This window comes from Lissotriton helveticus, chromosome 11 (assembly GCF_964261635.1).
Source record: "Lissotriton helveticus chromosome 11, aLisHel1.1, whole genome shotgun sequence".
Lineage (NCBI taxonomy): Eukaryota > Metazoa > Chordata > Amphibia > Caudata > Salamandridae > Lissotriton > Lissotriton helveticus.
In genome coordinates, this window is record NC_136072.1 from 846,761,590 (window position 1) to 846,780,188 (window position 18,599).

Genomic DNA, 18,599 nt, shown 5'->3' on the forward strand with positions numbered 1-18,599 from the left:
AGATCACATCTTGACTAATTGACAGCATGAAACATGTTGACCTTATAAGTCATGAGGGATCATTGTCCCTACTGGTCATCAATAAGTAAGGCAAACTCATAGACTAAAATTTGATTTGAGAATTGCCTAGCCTTTTTTAAGTCACTAATCACTACATTGACACCTACGTTTCCTCAATCTACACAGAGGGCTGTTAACTTGCACTTCACATCATAGCTTTGGAAAAAGATCTCCAATAAAGAGCCCCCTTGAGGCTGCCAGTCAGGCATTCCAGCGACCAGTCTGACAAGGAGCAAGCCTGATGATGAAGCAAGACTCCAGCAAGGCTATGTGAGGGTCCCATTTCCAAAAAGGAACTACTCCCCTCGTGGTGGCTCCTTTTCTCTGACCTACTCCCTTTGTCCCCTTTCGGAACAGCATACCTTTTTCTTTTGAGAATGAACAGTGAAGCATGTATGCTGGACCCTTGTATTCTCTAGGTCTCCAATTTTTTTGATTGATTCTAACCCAATAATCATTGGTGATCTGAACCTTCATTTTGACGATATTACCTGTCGCGGACTTAGCGATCCTTAAGATGTTTCAACATGTGACCGACCCCACCCACATTCATGGCCATTTATTTGATCCATTTTTTTCCAACTCTATTTCACTTGTGTCCGAACACCCAATCCCGGTCATTTGGTGGGACTACTCTATCATCCCATTCACATTTCCCCTGGCTGGGACCATTGTAACCCATAAGGAGTGTGCTAAGTCTAAATTGGGCTATGATCACTCATGAGACCCTCACCACTGCACTTTTGACTGAAGACCCTGAGCCCAACAATAATATTGAGCCTGTCAACCATCTTCTGGTAGACTAGATTACCGGGGTCCTTGATATAATTGCTGTTTTAGGGAACACTGCACCACTCGCTCCAAACCATCTGCAGAATGGTTCAATGAGGAGCTCCTGTTAAGAAAGAAATCTTGTAAACGCCTTGAACGATTTTGGCGTAAGAACTACAACATCAACAGTAAAGTCACCTATTCCTCGGCTCTGAAGGAATATCACAAGCTCATCTGCTCTGCGAATAGCAACTTCTATGCGCATAAGATTGAGTCCTCCTCTAACTCCTCAAAAGAACTCTTGCAAATTGTGAAATCCTTTTCTCTAGAATGTGTATCTGCACACATAGTCCGATCTTTACAGAGTACTCAGCTGATATCCAAATTTTTTCTGACATAGTTGCCACGATTTACGACTCTTTCCCTGAGACCATTGTAGGAAGGTGGATACCTGACGATGGTTACCCCAGATTTTTTGCCTTGTGTTTAGCTGGTTTTCGACTTAGTTGGCCTGGAATCCTGCTAATCAGGGCCCCAGGATATCTGCTCTCTCTGTAAAATGGACTCCATATACCCTAGGTACATACCTAATTGGATATTGGGTCACTCTTATGAGTCCCTGTACAGTGTACTATAGGTACCCAGGGCATAGGTGCACCCAAAGCTTACCAGGGGCTGCAGCATATCTTTTGCCACCCCTGGCTGGCCATCCAATCTGACACAACTGGCTGATCACTCAGCTGGGGCAAGGTCGTGTAATCACCCCTTGCTTAGATATAGTATACCTATGTCTAAACTTATATCTAGACACATATACACCTATAAGTCACTCCTATGGCAGGCCTTAACAATCCTGAAGGCAGAGTGCTTGGTTTTATGTGAGATGGTGCTCCAGCATGATCTGAGCCTGTCTGCAGCGTTCGGAACCATGTCCTTATAGCTGTTCTAGGATATTGCCATACCATATACTCTTAAGTGCATTATGAACCTCGCGGTTAAATGCTAACTCTGGTTTGGCTTTATCAAAACATGTCGTGTAAGGTGTCATACGCTTTGAAATACTATCCCCTCGCCAGTCCTGGCAACGGGGGTGGCATTCCACCCTTCTAGAGGGAGAAGACATGTTACTTCCATTAATCCCAATTAAAGTTAACCAGAGCCTCAGCATCACAAAATGGATGCTGCTGCTACAGACACAAGTCTGACCTCCTGCTGCTGGGAATCCTTCCAGCAAGGGAGGCTTGGACAATAGGTTTAATGTCACAGGGAGGTGCTAGCACCACCCCAGACAGGCTATAGTGTATTGGGGCAGGGAGGGCTGAATGAAATGAGACACTGCCTGGGGCACACAAGGTTTCCCATGCATAGTCCAGTTCAAACTGATGCTGGGGCTCTCCAGCCCCAGCTCTGGTGCGAAACTGGACAAAGGGAAAGGGGTGTAACCACCCCCTTCCTGGGTGCCACCCATAGGAGGGACCTAGCAGGTAATCCAGCCCCTAGATTTGGTATATAGGTAGGAGCTGAGTCCCAAGACTTTAGATTTATCCTGACTGAAACTCTGATATGAAACTCTGGACCTTCAACATCCTACTCGACGTAGAAGACTGAAGAATCTCCCTTGTGGTCAAGGAGTGACCACCCTGTGCAAGCAGGCACCATCAAGCGCTCAACAGTTTGCTTTGTCGTTGCTCCTGCCAGAGCCCGAACACAGAGCCTGACAAGACCCAGACTTCCAGACATCCAACAGCCAAATCCATAGCCACAGCAAAGCTGGGACCCGTGGAGGCGACGAGAGACGTGGCAACGACCATCTAGGAAAGCCAGCGAATTGCTTCCTGACATCGCCTGGTTCCTTCCTGGTTCCATCCTGGTCACTGGCTAGTGACCCAGACTCTGTCCCCTCTGCTTTCAGGTACTCCTCATCCTCAATCCGCCCTTGGATCCAACCTGACTCTTCTCTCCTGGTCGCCGCAGCATCTTTTCTCCAAAGCTCCGTAGGAATCCACGACAAAACCCAACTCACTTTGGGACCTATGCACCCGCTTCCTGTGGGTGAGGTAACGCGAGTACTTGGGGTGCTCCTGTGAAGATTGACTATCCTAATGTCCTAGTTTCAGGTGGTTAGTTCCTAGTCCAGTCGGAAGACTCCTAAATCTTTAACTTTCTAACTTTACGCACCCATTGACTTCTATGTGTGCACGCGTGTGCATTTAGACTCTGCACCCGCATCCCTTGGGCCTCCTGCTTCCTAACTACTGTTAGTCCAGTGTAGCCCCAGCTATTCTCAAGGCCCTAGGCATTTCAATTGTTCGTGACGTGGTTCTTTTACCACTCTTTTAGTATATGGTTTAGCGGACCACCAGGGCCTATCCATATTGTGCAACTTATTGTATGTTATATTGAGTTACTTGTTATGCGCTTGTGCCTCTGCCCTCTTAAAGAGTTCAGAGGATTGATTTAGAAATAAATACATATATTTTGAATATATAACCTGTGTGGTGTCCTTTCACTTGGTATTAAAGGGATTGCATATGGTAAAACAGCTGGCTTCACATGCCCTCTTGAGTTTAGCCTAAGACTGCTTTTGTCCATGCTACCACTAGGATAGCTGGTCTATAAGGTTGACTTTACAACCATCACCATAAGGGTTGTTTAGACTGATACAGGGTACCCACTAGAATAGTGGACATCACATATCAGGCCAACTTCTCACATTGGTGTGCAGCGGTTGGGATTTGAACTTGCTGTTGTTTTACCAAGTGTAATCTTTGAGATATCATTTGTAAGATCACATTAGGTACCATAGGTACATATATCAAGACTTAGAATACATAAGTTCTACTGAACTTAGTTGTTGTAGACCAAAGGGCCTTGCACACCCTGAATACAACTCCTAGAGAGGTTCTAGTAGGAAACACATAATGTAGGTAGGTGCACACACCACACCTCACTATAATCATGTCTACCACAGGTGAGCCAAGTATGACTCTTCCGGTGGGGGGGTGACCCTCCCAGGGCACCCCCTAGATATGAAATGCTCAACTTCCAAGAGATGAGACACTTGTGTACCTCAAGGAGATTGAAACAGGGTTCCAACCCTACCATTCCCCACCTAATAGAACTCCTAGAGAGGGCTGATGCTGAGAAGGCCTCTAGACAAGGTCCCTCAGTTCATGCAGAAGAGGTCTTACCCTCTACAGATGATGCATCAGACCCCACTGTCATAGGTGAAGAAGGGGATGAACAAGAGGAAGAATCTGAAGAAGAAGTTTTCCAAGATAGCCAGGTCCAAGTTGGGAGACTCAGCCAGGCTAACCTAAGCCTACATGGGGCTGAGAATGGGCTAGCCCCATACAGACCTATTAGTAGACTTAACCAGGGGTATGAGAGGAGAAGGTCCCACTCAGGTGAGTCCCACCACTCTAATGCCTCTAGGGGATCCAATACCCTTGCTCAGAGAAGGATGACCTCTCCTGAAAGGAGGGAACATCAGGCTAGGATGAGGGAAGCTAATCTAAGGATTGAGAGGCAAGAACTAGAAGTTGCCCTTGCCAAAGAGAAGCTTGCCCTAGCTAGAGAACAGAAATTGGGTGGGTCACAACACACTGGTGGCAGCAACATCCCTAAGGATAAAGACAGGTCCTATGACAATATTTATTTATTTTACAGATTTATATAGCGCATGGCTGCCGTTGAGCGTCCCAGCGCTAGTGATAGATCAGAGGAGGTTGAGAGGGGGATTGGGTTTAAGGAAACAACCAAGTCTTAAGTGCCTTGCGAAAAGGAAGAAGGTTGGGCTGGGCTCGGATGTCTGGGGGGAGTGCATTCCACAGTTTGGAAGCATTGTACGAGAAAAGTCGGCCTCCAGAGCGGGCTTTCCTAATTCTGGGCACTGATGCCAAATTTGAAAGTGAAGAACGAAGTGTTCTGATAGTTTTGTGGGGGGCAATAAGGTCCTTTAGGATGGGTGGGGCCTTTCTGTGCAGAATTTTATGGGTGGTACAAAGGGCTTTAAAATGCACCCTTTCTTGGATGGGCAGCCAATGCAGTGATTTGAGGGCTGGTTTGGCTGATCAACGGCTGTGTGTCCCTGTGAGAAGACGGGCGGCCGTGTTTTTCACAGTCTGGAGTTTTGCCAGCACCTTGTTAGGGGCCCCTAGATACAGGGCATTTCCATAGTCCAATCGGGACATCACAAGGCCCTGAATCAATAATTTTTGGGATTTTGCAGGGAGCAGAGGGAGGATTTTTCTAGAGGTCCGTTAAAGACCATAGCAAGTTCCAGCCGTTTTCCTCGCTTGGGTGGAAAAGTTGAGACCCTCGTCCAGCCAGATCCCTAAGCTCTTGATTTCATGCTTAGGGATAGGGGGCGTGCCCATACAGGGAGGCCACAAGGACTCTGGGCGAAAGTGTGACTGGTTGCCCAGACCATGATCTCAGTCTTTTCGCTATTGAGCTTAAGGTGTGATCTGTCCATCCATTTTGTTATGTCACTAAGACAAGTGTGAAGGTCAGTGGGAAAATGGTCATGCTGATTAAGGGATACCACCAACTGGGTGTCGTCCGCATAGGTTAAAAGCTTAATCCCAAATGGGGCGACAATCCTTTCGAGGGGGGACAGGTACACATTAAAAAGGGTCGGACTCAGGGATGAGCCCTGAGGGACCACGCAGTGTATCGATGTTGACTTGGAGGTGAAATTTCCATCCGGAACCTGAAAGGAACGGTCCCTCAAAAAGGATTCCAGCCAGGATAGGGCAGGCCCTGAGATACTCAACTCCTTGAGCCTATGGACCAGTGTGGAATGGTTGACGGTGTCGAAGGCCGCACTGAGGTTCAGGAGGATCACTACCACTGATCCTCCTGAATTGATGATCTTTCTTGCCTCTTCGACCACCGCCAACATCGCGGTCTCCGTACTCTGGCCTGGTCTAAAGCCAGTCTGTGAGGGTTTAAGAAGGCCGTTGACTGCCAGATAGTCGGAAAGTTGGTGATTTATGTATTTTTCTGCGATCTTACTGACGCCAGGTAGGAGGGAGATCGGTCGAAAATTACTTAAGTCCAGGGGATCTAGGTGTGGTTTTTGATCAGTGCCTTAATAATTGCCTTTTTCCAGCTAGGTGGAACAGTACCATGGGAAAGCGAGGAGTTCATCAGATTCACCATGAGAGGCAGGATGGTTGGGGCAACTGATTTTAAGATGTTGAAGGGTGCGGGGTCCAGTGGGGATCCACTTTTTATTGAGTGTAATATTGGGGATAGCGTCTCTACTGTCGTGGGGGGGAACCGATTCAGCTGGGGCTCCAGGGTTTGGGGTGTTGGTCTGGGTAGGTCGTGAGGGGGTGATTTGTCCGGTGATTGTGCGGGGAGGGAGTTAAGAATTTTTTTAACATTGGAATAAAAAAACTCGGCTAGTTCGTTACACCGGCTAACCGAGGGTTCCACGGGGGAAGGAGGATCGGGAGTTTTTAGGAGTTGTTTTGCAATTTGGAAGGTCTCCCTAGAAGAATTGGCAGATAGCCTAATTTTTTCTTCGAAGTAGTTGGACTGTGCCGCTTTGAGGGCTTTTTTGTATTTAAGGATCATGAGTTTATATTCTAGCTTTTTGATGGGGTCAAAGTATTTCCTCCATTCTCTTTCAGTTTTTTTACAAAGCTTTTTTACGAGACGCACTTCCTCGGTGAACCAGGGCGAGGTGATTTTATATCGTGGTTTGCAGGTGGATTTTTTTGGGAGAGTCTTATCCAGCGTCTCTCCAATCCATTTAGAGAACCCTGCGTCAGCTAATGCAGGATCCGGGGCTAAGGATGGAGAGGAGAGCTCCAAGTTATACTTCCATTTTTCTGGGTATAATTTAGCCCAGGAGCGTGTAAGTTTACTGGATGGTGGTCTGGGGCGGGCGAGGATGGAAAATCGCCAGTTCAGCATTATTAGGAAGTGGTCAGACCATGGTAACGGGGTAGGACCTAAGATTGTAAGGTCAGTGATGTTGGAAAATATAGGGTCCAAAAGGTGCCTTAGCATATGGGTGGGACACCGACTTTCCAGCTTGAGCTGGTGAGTTTCAAGGTCTGGAAGCAGATCAGAGGCTAGTTTATCTTCGCCCTTATCGAAGTGGATGTTAAGATCCCCTAAAATCATAAAGCTAGAGTGGGTGGCGGCCAATATGCCTGACTGTTCCAGGAGTGAGCCATAGAATTGTCCTATTGGGCCCGGCGGGCGGTAAATAAGAAGTCCCAAGAGAGATTTACATGGGGAGACTTGAATAATAAATAGAACATTTTCGCAGTCAATGAGTGGGCTGCCCTGAAAATGGCAGGACAGATGGTCCCTGTAAATAATGGCGATTCCCCCTCCTTTCCCTTTAGATCGATCTAAATGCTGAATGAGATAGCCTGGTGGGAGAGATTTACTGATGTCAGACACCTGAGTAAAATTGTGCCCCCCTACAAAGATGGGGATGACATCCAGAAATGGATAACTGCTTTGGAGAGGGCTTGCAAAGTACAGCAGGTACCCCAAAGTCAGTGGGCAGCAATCTTGTGGCTCTCCTTTTCCGAAAAAGGGAGAGATAAGCTCCTCACAGTTAGTTATGAGGATGCTAACAATTACACTGTCCTGAAGAGTGCTCTGATTGATGGGTTTGGCTTAACCACTGAACAGTACAGGTTGATGTTCAGGGATACCCAGAAGACACAGACTCAGGACTGGACTGATTTTGTAGATTGTGCTACTAAGGCTCTGGAGGGCTGGTTATTGGGCAGCAAAGTACAGGACTTTACAGGATTGTATAATTTGATTATGAGGGAGCAGATCCTTAGTAATTGTCAAAACCAGCTTCTACACCAGCACCTGGTGGACTCAGATCTGACCGCTCCACAAGAATTGGGTAAGAGGGCAGACAAATGGGTGAGAACCAGGATTAGGCCTAAAAATCAGGGTGGTGACTAGAAGAAAGATTCTACCAAGCCTCAAGAGAAAGGTGGGGATAAATCAAAAGACAAGTCCTCCACAGGGCCCCAAAACTCCAATGGTGGGGGTGGGTCCCAAAACACTTCCTCTAACCAAAAGAAACCTTATTGCCATGTCTGTAAACTAAGGGTGGACGTAGTTCGCAAAGTAGCGCTAGGCGAAGCCACGCAAAGTGCACTTCGCACTATGCAAACTTCACGTAGCACTACGCGAGCTGCGTAGTAGCATGTTCGCACTGTGCAAGATGCGTTTTCAATTATTGCAAAGTGCGGACAAGCATCCGGCACTGTGCAATCATTGAAAATGGCATCTTGCACAGTGCGAGCTGTAGTTTTCTGCTGCTCGAGTAGATTTTTACTCGAGCAGCAGCTTTCTCAACGCGAACTGGTAGTTTCTCATCGCGAGCGGTCGCAAGCATGCGCAACCACTCGCAATGAGAAACCTGACTTCCCCGCGTTGAGAATCTCACCGGGATGTCATTTTGCTTGCTCCTGGTCGCGAATATGACGTTGAGGACCGCGAAGAAGCAAAAAACGACCGCTGCACTACGCTACGCTGCACTACGCATGTTCGCACAGTGCTACGTGCAGCTCGTGTAGTGCGAAGTTGCGCAAACTTCGCAAACTACGTGAGCGTAGCGTAGTGCTTCGCCCAGGGTTACTGTAAACAGTCTGGCCACTGGAAAACTGACAGCTGTTGCCCAATGGCCAACAATAAGGAAAACATTCCCCCAAGTAATACTCCCAGACCTCCTGTTACTGTTAGTGGTAATCCCCCAGGTGGTGGGAGTGCCCCCAAGAATTTGGCTGGGCTTATTTGGGAACTGAGGTGGACTCTAGCCTAACCAGGTCCCCTAACATAGCTACTCTTGTCTGTGAAGAGGGCATGGGGTTTGCCAACTTCACTGCTTGTCCCAACACTTTGGGCAAGTACAGACAGGAGCCCCACATCAATGTCCAGAAAGTTGAAGCCTACAGAGACACAGGGGCTAGCATCACTATGGTGACTGACAGTCTAGTCCCCTCAGGACAACGTTTACCTGGGTTCACCTATCAGGTGACCAACATTGATGGAGTGCAGAAAGATCATCCCATGGCAGTAGTAAATCTCAGCTGGGGAGGTGTCACTGGCCCCAAGAGAGTGGCAGTGTCTACAAACTTGCCTGTAGATTTTCTACTGGGAATTGATCTAGAGATCTCAGCCTTGGCTGGGGTAGAACAAGAAACCCATTCCAAAATGGTAGGCCTTCCAGAAAAGGTTAGAGGGGCTGTGATGGCCACAGCCCCGGCTCAAGCAGAATTCCTTCCTAAAGAGGTTGGAAGGGCTCTGATGGTCACATCCCAAGCTCAGGCTGACTTCCCTGAAAAGGTTGGCAGGGCTGTGATGGTCACAGCCCACACCCAAACAGAGTTCCTTCCTGAAAAGGTTGGTAGGGCTGTGATGGTCACAGCCCAAACTCAAACAGATTTTAGTGTTGTGGAGCCTGAAACTATGGATCACTCCACTCAGACAGAGAGTAATGGGGAGGAGGAAAAGTCTCCCTCCCACCAGACATTAGGTGAGAGTCAGCCTTCTCAGGGAACTGACCGTACCCCTTGTGAAGAAACTGCCCCAGAGGTAGCCAGGCATGGTCTGACAGAGCCTCTGATGTCAGTGGACCCTTCCTAGGTGGGACCCTGACTGGAGCAGGTAACCTGCCCCTCTCTACCCTGCCTCAGTCAGCCCAGGGCTGTAGAGGTCAGGGAGGCCGGTGGACCCCAAGGGGCCCCCTGTCCACAAGAACACCCCCATCAGCAGAGTAGGGGCACGAAAGCTAGCAGCCCTAGCAAGGTGAAAACTTCAGAAACTCCTGAGGGATCTCCCTTACACCTAGTTAGGAACCTCCCCCAGATGGACACTGGTGGGCACAGCCAAACATGGGACCCAAAGGCCCCAAACCTGACCTGTCCCTCCAGTAAGCCAACAACAGGGACCCAGCCTCCAGCTATAGGCAGCCAGAGGGTGACCCTGAGAGCCCAGTGCAACTCAGTCATGGAAAGAAAGGCATGTATGGTGGATAGTGATTGGAGGAAGTTGAACCCTGCATTAGTGGGGCCTCACTTCAGTACTCCATCTCAACACCAGCCTTTTACTTTGCCAAAACACACCACAGGTAGAGATTCCCTATGGTGGAGACCCTCTGATACCCCTAGGGTGAGGGATTGCTTAGTGGACCATGAGACAGGGGGTAACCATGCTAGTGCAGGTACTTCCTTATATGGCCACTTAGGCAATATAGCCTTACCTGGTCATGGATAGCCGTCATCTCTTTTCGTTTGGGGGGGGTTGTGTAGGAAGGTGGATACCTGACTATGGTTACCCCAGATTTTTTGCCTTGTGTTTAGCTGGTTTTTGACTTAATTGGCCTGGGATCCTGCTAATCAGCGCCCCAGGCTATCTGCTCTCTCTGTAAAATGGACTCCATATACCCTAGGTACATAACTAATTAGATATTGGGTCATTCGTATGAGTCCCTGTACAGTGTACTATAGGTACCCAGGGCATAGGTGCACCCAAGGCTTACCAGGGGCTGCAGCATATCTTTTGACACCCCTGGTTGGCCATCCAAACTGACACAACTGGCTGATCACTCAGCTGGGGCAAGGTTGTGTAATCACCCCTTGCTTAGATATAGTATACCTATGTCTAAACTTATATCTAGACACATATACACCTATAAGTCACTCCTATGGCAGGCCTTAACAATCCTGAAGGCAGAGTGCTTGGTTTTATTTGAGATGGTGCTCTAGCATGAGCTGAGCCTGTCTGCAGCGTTCGGAACCATTCCTTATAGCTGTTCCAGGATATTGCCATACCATATACTCTTAAGTGCATTATGAACCTTGCGGTTAAATGCTAACTCTGGTTTGGCCTCATCAAAACATGTCGTGTAAGGTGTCATACTCTTTGGAATACTACCCCCTCACCAGTCCTGGCGATGGGGGTAGCATTCTCCCTTCTAGAGGGAGACGACATGTTACTTCCATTAATCCCGGTTAAAGTTAACTAGAGCCTCAGCATCACAAAATGGATGCTGCTGCTACAGACACAAGTCTGACCTCCTGCTGCTGGGAGTCCTTCCAGCGAGGGAGGCTTGGACAATAGGTTTCCTGTCACAGGGAGGTGCTAGCACCATCCCAGACAGGCTATAGTGTATTGGGGCAGGGAGGGCTGAATGAAATGAGACACTGCCTGGGGCACACAAGGAGCCTGAACACAGACCCAGACTTCCAGACATCCAACAGCCCGATCCACAGCCACAGCAAAGCTGGGACCCGTGGAGGCGACGAGAGACGTGGGACCGGCCATCTTGGAAAGCCAGCGAATTGCTTTCCGTGCAACTTCTGAGGCACCCTCAAAGTTGTGCATTGGGGATTAGGAAGCCCAAGCCCCGAGCATCAACTGCACCAAAGATAACCTCTCCACACTCTTCGAGTGCTGGGTGGGGCCCTTGTGCATTTTCCTGCTTGATGCGTCTGTCTGGTCACTTGCCCGTTGGCTAGTGGCCTCTGTGACGACGAAACCCAAAATCTACACTGCTGGTCTGGTTGCTCCAGACTGGCCCTTGCTTCCCTGTGAAGTAGAAGCCCCTCAGTCCTTGCTGGCCTGTGTAAGAAGCCCTCTTCGAATCCTGCGTGGGTTGCCTTTGCCAAGGCTTGTTGACTCCAATCCGGAAGCCGCCACCGCCGACTGCGAGAATCTTTGTGGGACAGTCCGTGCACAGCTCCTGGTTGTCGTCGACACCTCCTGGTCCACGTGGCAGCAGAGACAAGCTTCACGACATCACCTGATTGCTTCCCGACATCGCCTGGTTCCTTTCTAGTTCCATCCTGGTCACTGGCTAGTGACCCAGACTCTGTCCCCTCTGCTTTCAGGTACTCCTCATCCTCGATCCACCCTTGGAACCAACCAGACTCTTCTCTCCTGGTCGCAGCAGCATCTTTTCTCCAAGGCTCCATAGGAATCCACGACGAAACCCTACACACTTTGGGACCTATGCACCCGCTTCCTGTGGGTGAGGTAACGCGAGTACTTTGGTGCTCCTGTGAAGATTGACTATCCTAGTGTCCTAGTTTCAGGTGGTTAGTTCCTAGTCCAGTCGGAAGACTCCTAAATCTTTAACTTTCTAACTTTACGCACCCCTTGACTTCTATGTGTGCACGCGTGTGCATTTAGACTCTGCACCCGCATCCCGTGGGCCTCCTGCTTCCTAACTACTGTTAGTCCAGTGTAGCCCCAGTGATTCCCAAGGCCCTAGGCCTTTCAACTATTTGTGATGTGGTTCTTATACCACTATTTTAGTATATGGTTTAGCGGGCCACCAGGGCCTATCCATATTGTGCAACTTATTGTATGGTATATTGAGTTACTTGTTATGCACCTGTGCCTCTGCCCTCATAAAGAGTTCAGAGGATTTATTTAGAAATAAATACATATATTTTGAATATATAACCTGTGTGGTGTCCTTTCATTTGGTATTAAAGGGATTGCATATGGTAAAACAGCTGGCTTCACATGCCCTCTTGAGTTTAGCCTAAGACTGCTTTTATCTATGCTACCACTAGGATAGCTGGTCTATAAGGTTGACTTTACAACCATCACCATAAGGGTTGTTTGGACTGATACAGGGTGCCCACTAGAATAGTGGACATCACATATCAGGCCAACTTCTTACAACCATAAGAGAATTCAAGTGCCAAAAGGCCTGGTTTGATGTTCATGATAATGTCCTCACTTTTCCTTCTTAAAATGAAATTTGCACCCTTCTAGTCAAAATAAAATCTGGATCCCCTTCTGACCCAGCACCCCCGAGAATCCTTTTTTAGGGAATGGAGGTGGTCTTACACAGATTAAGCAACTTGATCAATATCTCCTTCTCAACTGGCATGGTCCCCTCAAAGTGGAAGCATGCGATTGTAAAACCTTTTTGTAAAAAACCTCCATTAGAGCCATCTCTACCTGAATATTTCAGGTCCATTTCGCCCCTTCCTTTTTTTTTTCAAAAGTAGTGACGAAACATATCAATGCTCAACTGATTAGTTTCATGGTTTCAAATAACATACTTCACGATTCACAATCAGGACTTCGTTCTCAGTACAGCACAGAATCAGCCTTACTATTGGCCTCTGAGTCTCTAAAAATATGTGCTGATCGGGGCCAAACAGTCACCCTCCTGATCATGCTTGACCTTAGTGCAGCATTTGATACCGTATCCCATGGCCTACTAATAGAGCGCCTTGGAAGCTACAGTATCAGGGGCCTGGCTTTAAAGTGGCTGGCCGCTTTTCTTCATAATCACACATTTCAAGTGGTGCAGACTGCCTTCAACTTGGAAGAACTTCTCTTATCTCAGTGGGTGCCCAGGGCTCGATTTTGAGGCCTACATTGTTCAATCTCTAGATGCTCCCTCTGGCAGATGTCATCAAGCAACACAATGTCGCCATGGTGTCCTAGGTGGATGACATGCAGCTTATTGTCACTCTCTCCAGGAGGAGAAGGGGATCGCACCCAATTTCATATCCTGCCAGAGGGACCTCACAGAATGGATGAACATGAACTGCCTTAAGCTGGATGCTAACAAAATGGAGACACTCTTTGTCGAGGTACAACCTACAGTTTGGTACTCATAATGGTGTTCAACAAAACTTGGCCCAACTCCAAATCCCAAGCTCAAAGTAAAAAACGTAGGCTTTCTGTTTAACTCCAATCTTACCTTTGAGAGACAAGTTTCCTGTGCAATGGGAAAATGTTTTGACACTCTTAAAATTCTGGCCAAAATTATGAATCTTCTGCCTATATCGGCCATGAAAATTGTTATCCAAGGTCTTGTCATGTGCCAACTGGACTACTGTAACATAGTTTACATTGGAGCCACTCAGAACAGATTTGATAGACTTCAAAGAGTGCAGAAGTACCAATTGACCATGCCCTTGTCAATCTTCATTGGTTACCTTTGAGGAAAACAATCTCCTTAAAGGCTATGTGGTTTTGCCACAGGATCCTTAGTGGCAAAGGCCCTTGTTATCTTTTCCCACTCCTCAAACCCTACCAACCCAGTAGACAACTTAAATCATCAAACGCTGTGCTGGCAACGGTACCCATCGTAAAAAGAACCAGTCTGGGTGGCTCTTCCTTTGGCTTTCAGGCATCTAAACTGTGGAGCCCTCTACCATCTCTATCTGAGACAACAACGAGCTGAGAAATTATTAGGAAGAATCTTAAAACGAGGCTGTTTAGACTCTAACCTCATCTGTTTAATTTTTAACCTTACCTTGCTGGTAAAGTTCTGATTCACCTTTCTCCTCCTATCACCCCTATGGTGGTTAAGGCAATCATAGCGCGGAGACGCTCTGTTGGGGGCAACTGTGCGGATTAAATAATTTATAACATAACATTAACTGCTACGAGCAATCATGTCCCTATATCCCAAGACCTGGGTAGGTGTAAAACTCTCAGGGGAGATAGCAACTGCTAAGATTAACATGGACTGAGCACTAAAACAGCTCTGTGTGCTGGCCCCAATACTATTCAATACAGCAGACCGGGGTATGGCGCTAGCCGGAGGCACCCTAGTCATGCCAACAATTGGCGACAAGAGGATCCCACATGTGCAGAATGTGGACATTTTAGTGCTGCTTGACCACTCAAAAACTGGTCTGCAAAAAGCGCTCAACATCCTGAATAGGTACAATTTCAGAAATGAGCTTGTGGCTAACTGGAATAAAAAAAGTAGTGCTCTTTGGGAGATAACTTAAAAAAAGATTAACCAGATGGGAACTGGGCTCACAGAAGCTGGACTGTGTTCAACATACAACTACCTGGGTGCCTGGATATTTGAATCTGGCAGACCAACTTTGCATATACATGAAATGAAAAGCAATGCAAAAATGGTCACATGCGCCTTATTCAAATTAAACAACACGCTTGACAGTCTAACGACCCTTGGTATTCACAGGATAGCTCATGCCAAGGTACTCCCTGTAATCTCTGGGTTTCTTGGAGACTGCACAGGTTTCAGCTAGGGACGGCAGGCCACGTTTTTTGAGTCCTTTCACAGGTGGCAGGGTTTCTTCCGCAGCAGGGATCAGTTCCTGGTTCAGCAGCACGTCATCTTCCTGTGTCTTCTTTTCGTCCATGGAATCTCAAATCAAGGTTTTGGGGAGCCACCTAAATACTGAATTTAGGGGCATTACAAGGGGAGACAGGCAGTAGCCATTGGGCTACTTACCTTTAGGGTGTCTATAACCTCTAGTGACTACTTCCTGTGGGAAGAGGCACTACCCTAGCCCTGAGTGTAGGTTTTCTCACTATCTCAAGATGGTGGAATTTCAGGCAAGGGCTTTACCGCACCTGCCCCGTCCCGCCCTAAAGGTGGTGCAGGCGGAGGAGGGACCATCCTTCTCATCTAACTAATGTTCCTACATTGCCTCCTGCAAGAACTAGAACAGGAAAGGGAGCTTGGCCTCCCCGACTATCTGGGGGTTTCTGGGTTGGATTTCAAAGGTGGCAGCGCCTTTGAATCTTCCCGCCTGGGAAGGTCATCCTGTCCTGGAGGAGGTGTGAAACACCCACGCCCAGAGCAGGTATTGTTTCTGTCCTCTGAGAGTGCTGGCTCTCACCCAAGGTAGTCAGAAACAGGTCTGGTGGTGTCAAGCTGGTGGAATCCAACCAGAGACCACACTAGTGTTTGGTTAGGTTTCAGGGTACCCTCCAAAAGGGTCTCCTGTTTGAATCTACTAATAAATCCAACACTCGCATAAGTGAGGATTTATTAAGTCAAGACGTTTGGTACCAAACATCTTAGAAACCAGTGAAGCCATCATGGAGCTAGGAACCTCGTGATGATGAGTATGCAGCCCACGTACTCTTTATGGCTTCCCTCTTCACTTACGTCAGAGAATGCACTGGACATTGTAGCAGCATATCTGCTCATGCTGATGTGCCCACACATATGGTATAGTGCACCCTACCTTAGGGGTAAAGGCCTGCGGTAGGGATGGCTCACCTATATCTAATGCAATGTAGTGGTGGCATGGCACACACATGGCTGTTTGCCATGTTGCCTCTTCAGATTTTCCTGCACCAAGAAACACAGCCTGCAGTGGCAAAGTGTGTAGCCTTGGTGAGGGGGCCCTGAGGTAGCACAACTGGTGCTATAGCCCCAGAGGAGACACTTCAGTACCCATGCCCTAGGTACCAGGGTACCATTTACTAGGGACTTACCAGTGTATCTGAAGTTGTACCAATCGTGGTACAGTGCTTTTGGAAAGAGATCTGGCATTGGGGACCTGATTAGCAGGGACCAAATGCACGTACAGGCATCAGGGAAAATGTGGGGCTAACCAAGTTTATGCTGTTGCCACCACATCAAGCCTAGTGAGTATGCGTGGTTAATTTGTAAAGGAATAAGTGTGGGTGCCTAAAGCTCTGCTCAGAAGCCTGCCACCGGCACTATTAAACGTCAGCGTGCCAAGCACCACGGCTGCTTTGTGTTTAATCGGCCTCATGCTGCTTTAATCCACTAACAGGCATTCTCTGCCCATTTATCTAACTTCTACAGGTTCCTGCTTTCTCTCTTTGTAACAGTTTATCTGTCTTTCTTCCCCCTTTCTTTCCTTTGTGCATTTATTGTCTATTGCTCTCAGATAATATATGATTAGGGAAGATAAGTTCATGTGAGAAATAACTCCTGGGCAATTTGAATAAGTCATGTACATATATATGTATAGGTCAGGGAAAATTAAAGAACGAGAATTATGTAAAACACATTGGCTTTTAATAGTTTTGTTAAAAACTTTAGTTTAAAAAATTGTGTTAATGACACAATGTAAAATACATTTCAAAAACATTTCAATCAAGTACAATCAAAAGATAGACATAAATTAAAAGTAGTGGCAAATTTTATATTCTTTATCAATTTTGTGGACGCGGGTTTCAGCGTAATCTAAACGCTTTCTTCCGGAGTAGCAACTGATTAACCTAAAAACAATAATAAATATATCAACATTCAGTAGTGTCTATATCTTACATATTCTAAATATCATTTACAATGTATCTTAGTGTTTTTTTAAATAAAAGAAACATCTTAAAAAACGATGATATTTCTGCCCTATGGCTAATAACATTTTGAATGTAGCACATATCCATAATCCAAGTTACCAAAAATTCCCTGCATACAAATTCATTTTATAAAATATACAATGAAGTACCTCCTTCCATGTAGAGGGTACTAGTATCTGAGTGCTCGTATCATAACGAAGAACATGAATAAAATGATTATAGTAAGAAAGACAAAAGTAGGAAAACATAGGTCAAATGTCCTAAACATAGATATTTCATGGCAATACATTAGGACTTACTTCATATACTATACAAGTAGAGCCCCAATCTTAACGGACAGGAGAGGTTTAGAACAGATTCCTAAAATTCCTCAGTGTTTATCTGTAATAAAGGTTTTGATTTCAATAAAAAACGAGGAATGTCTTATAGCAACAACGATACATTCAAATGCTGGTATATAAATAGATATCAACTTACATATGACTTTATTAGGAAAGATAGTCCTTATAGTCTTATCGGTATGGATCAATGAGTTGAAATATATATGTACATGACTTATTCAAATTGCCTAGGAGTTATTTCTCACATGAATTCTATTTCCCTGTCCTAGGAATTGAAAAATATTTACTACTCAGGGGTCCTTGATTTTTACATTTAGGAAAGATAAGTGCCAGTCCGCAAATATGAGTGCTGGTGGCCGCTGCCGGCAACCACTACTCAAATTAAGCACTGGTGTGAATAGAATACAGGAAGGGACGGTGCTTCGTGCCACATATGGGGTTTGGGCTTCATGCTCATATCAACTTTCAGCACAGAAAGATTTTTTTCTCGTGAAAGTTGATTAAGGCTGCTGTTTGCGCAGTGAAGCATCACCATGAATCGTGTGAGCACCTGAACAAATAAATATGGGCCACAACTTGGATAAAGGGAAGGAGTATAGAGCACAAAAAAACATCATGAAAAGAAATATTAAATCATGATAAGGCAAGGCTGGGCATCAAATGAATGAGTAAATGAACGAATACGCTTCCATGGCCTATAACGTATAAAACGACTCTAGGCGCCAGAGATATGGATTAGTATATAGGGTGAATAAGGAAACAGAGGCCATGCAGAAGCCCATCCAACTATTTGGTATTCCTTTTTTTTCATGATCAACATTAACTGCACCATTTACTGTCATTAAACGGAGATTAACCTAGCTCCATTTATTTATCAGCTGTATTTCTGCAAGAGGGACCCATCCACAGGGCCAGCTCAGAGCTTTGATATGAATGAATAGAGACAGAAATGCAAATATCATTCTGAAATGAGGCAGTCGCCAATTATTTGAATACGATTGAAGTGTGACAGTCACGTGTCATTTTAATACGCAACGACACGAGCAAACGAAGTGTCCTGTCTTCTCAGGAAGCCCAGTTTGGTCCTCTCATTAGTCAACGCGTTTACCTGCTACCGGCTTGCTTTCCATACAAAAGATTGCACACACCCAGCCTTATTAATCAATCAGTAGATTTTGCTTTTGATATTGCCCTTCTTCAGGGTCATTCAGACAATCATGTGCATGTTAATCTTTTGAGAATGTTACTTTCTTATCTGAATTTCTCATGCACCATCAAGTTCATTGAAAAGGCAATATTTCGTCTTATCTCAGCTGCCAGCAGTGGCAATCCCTTTGATGTGCTATAAAATCTAAC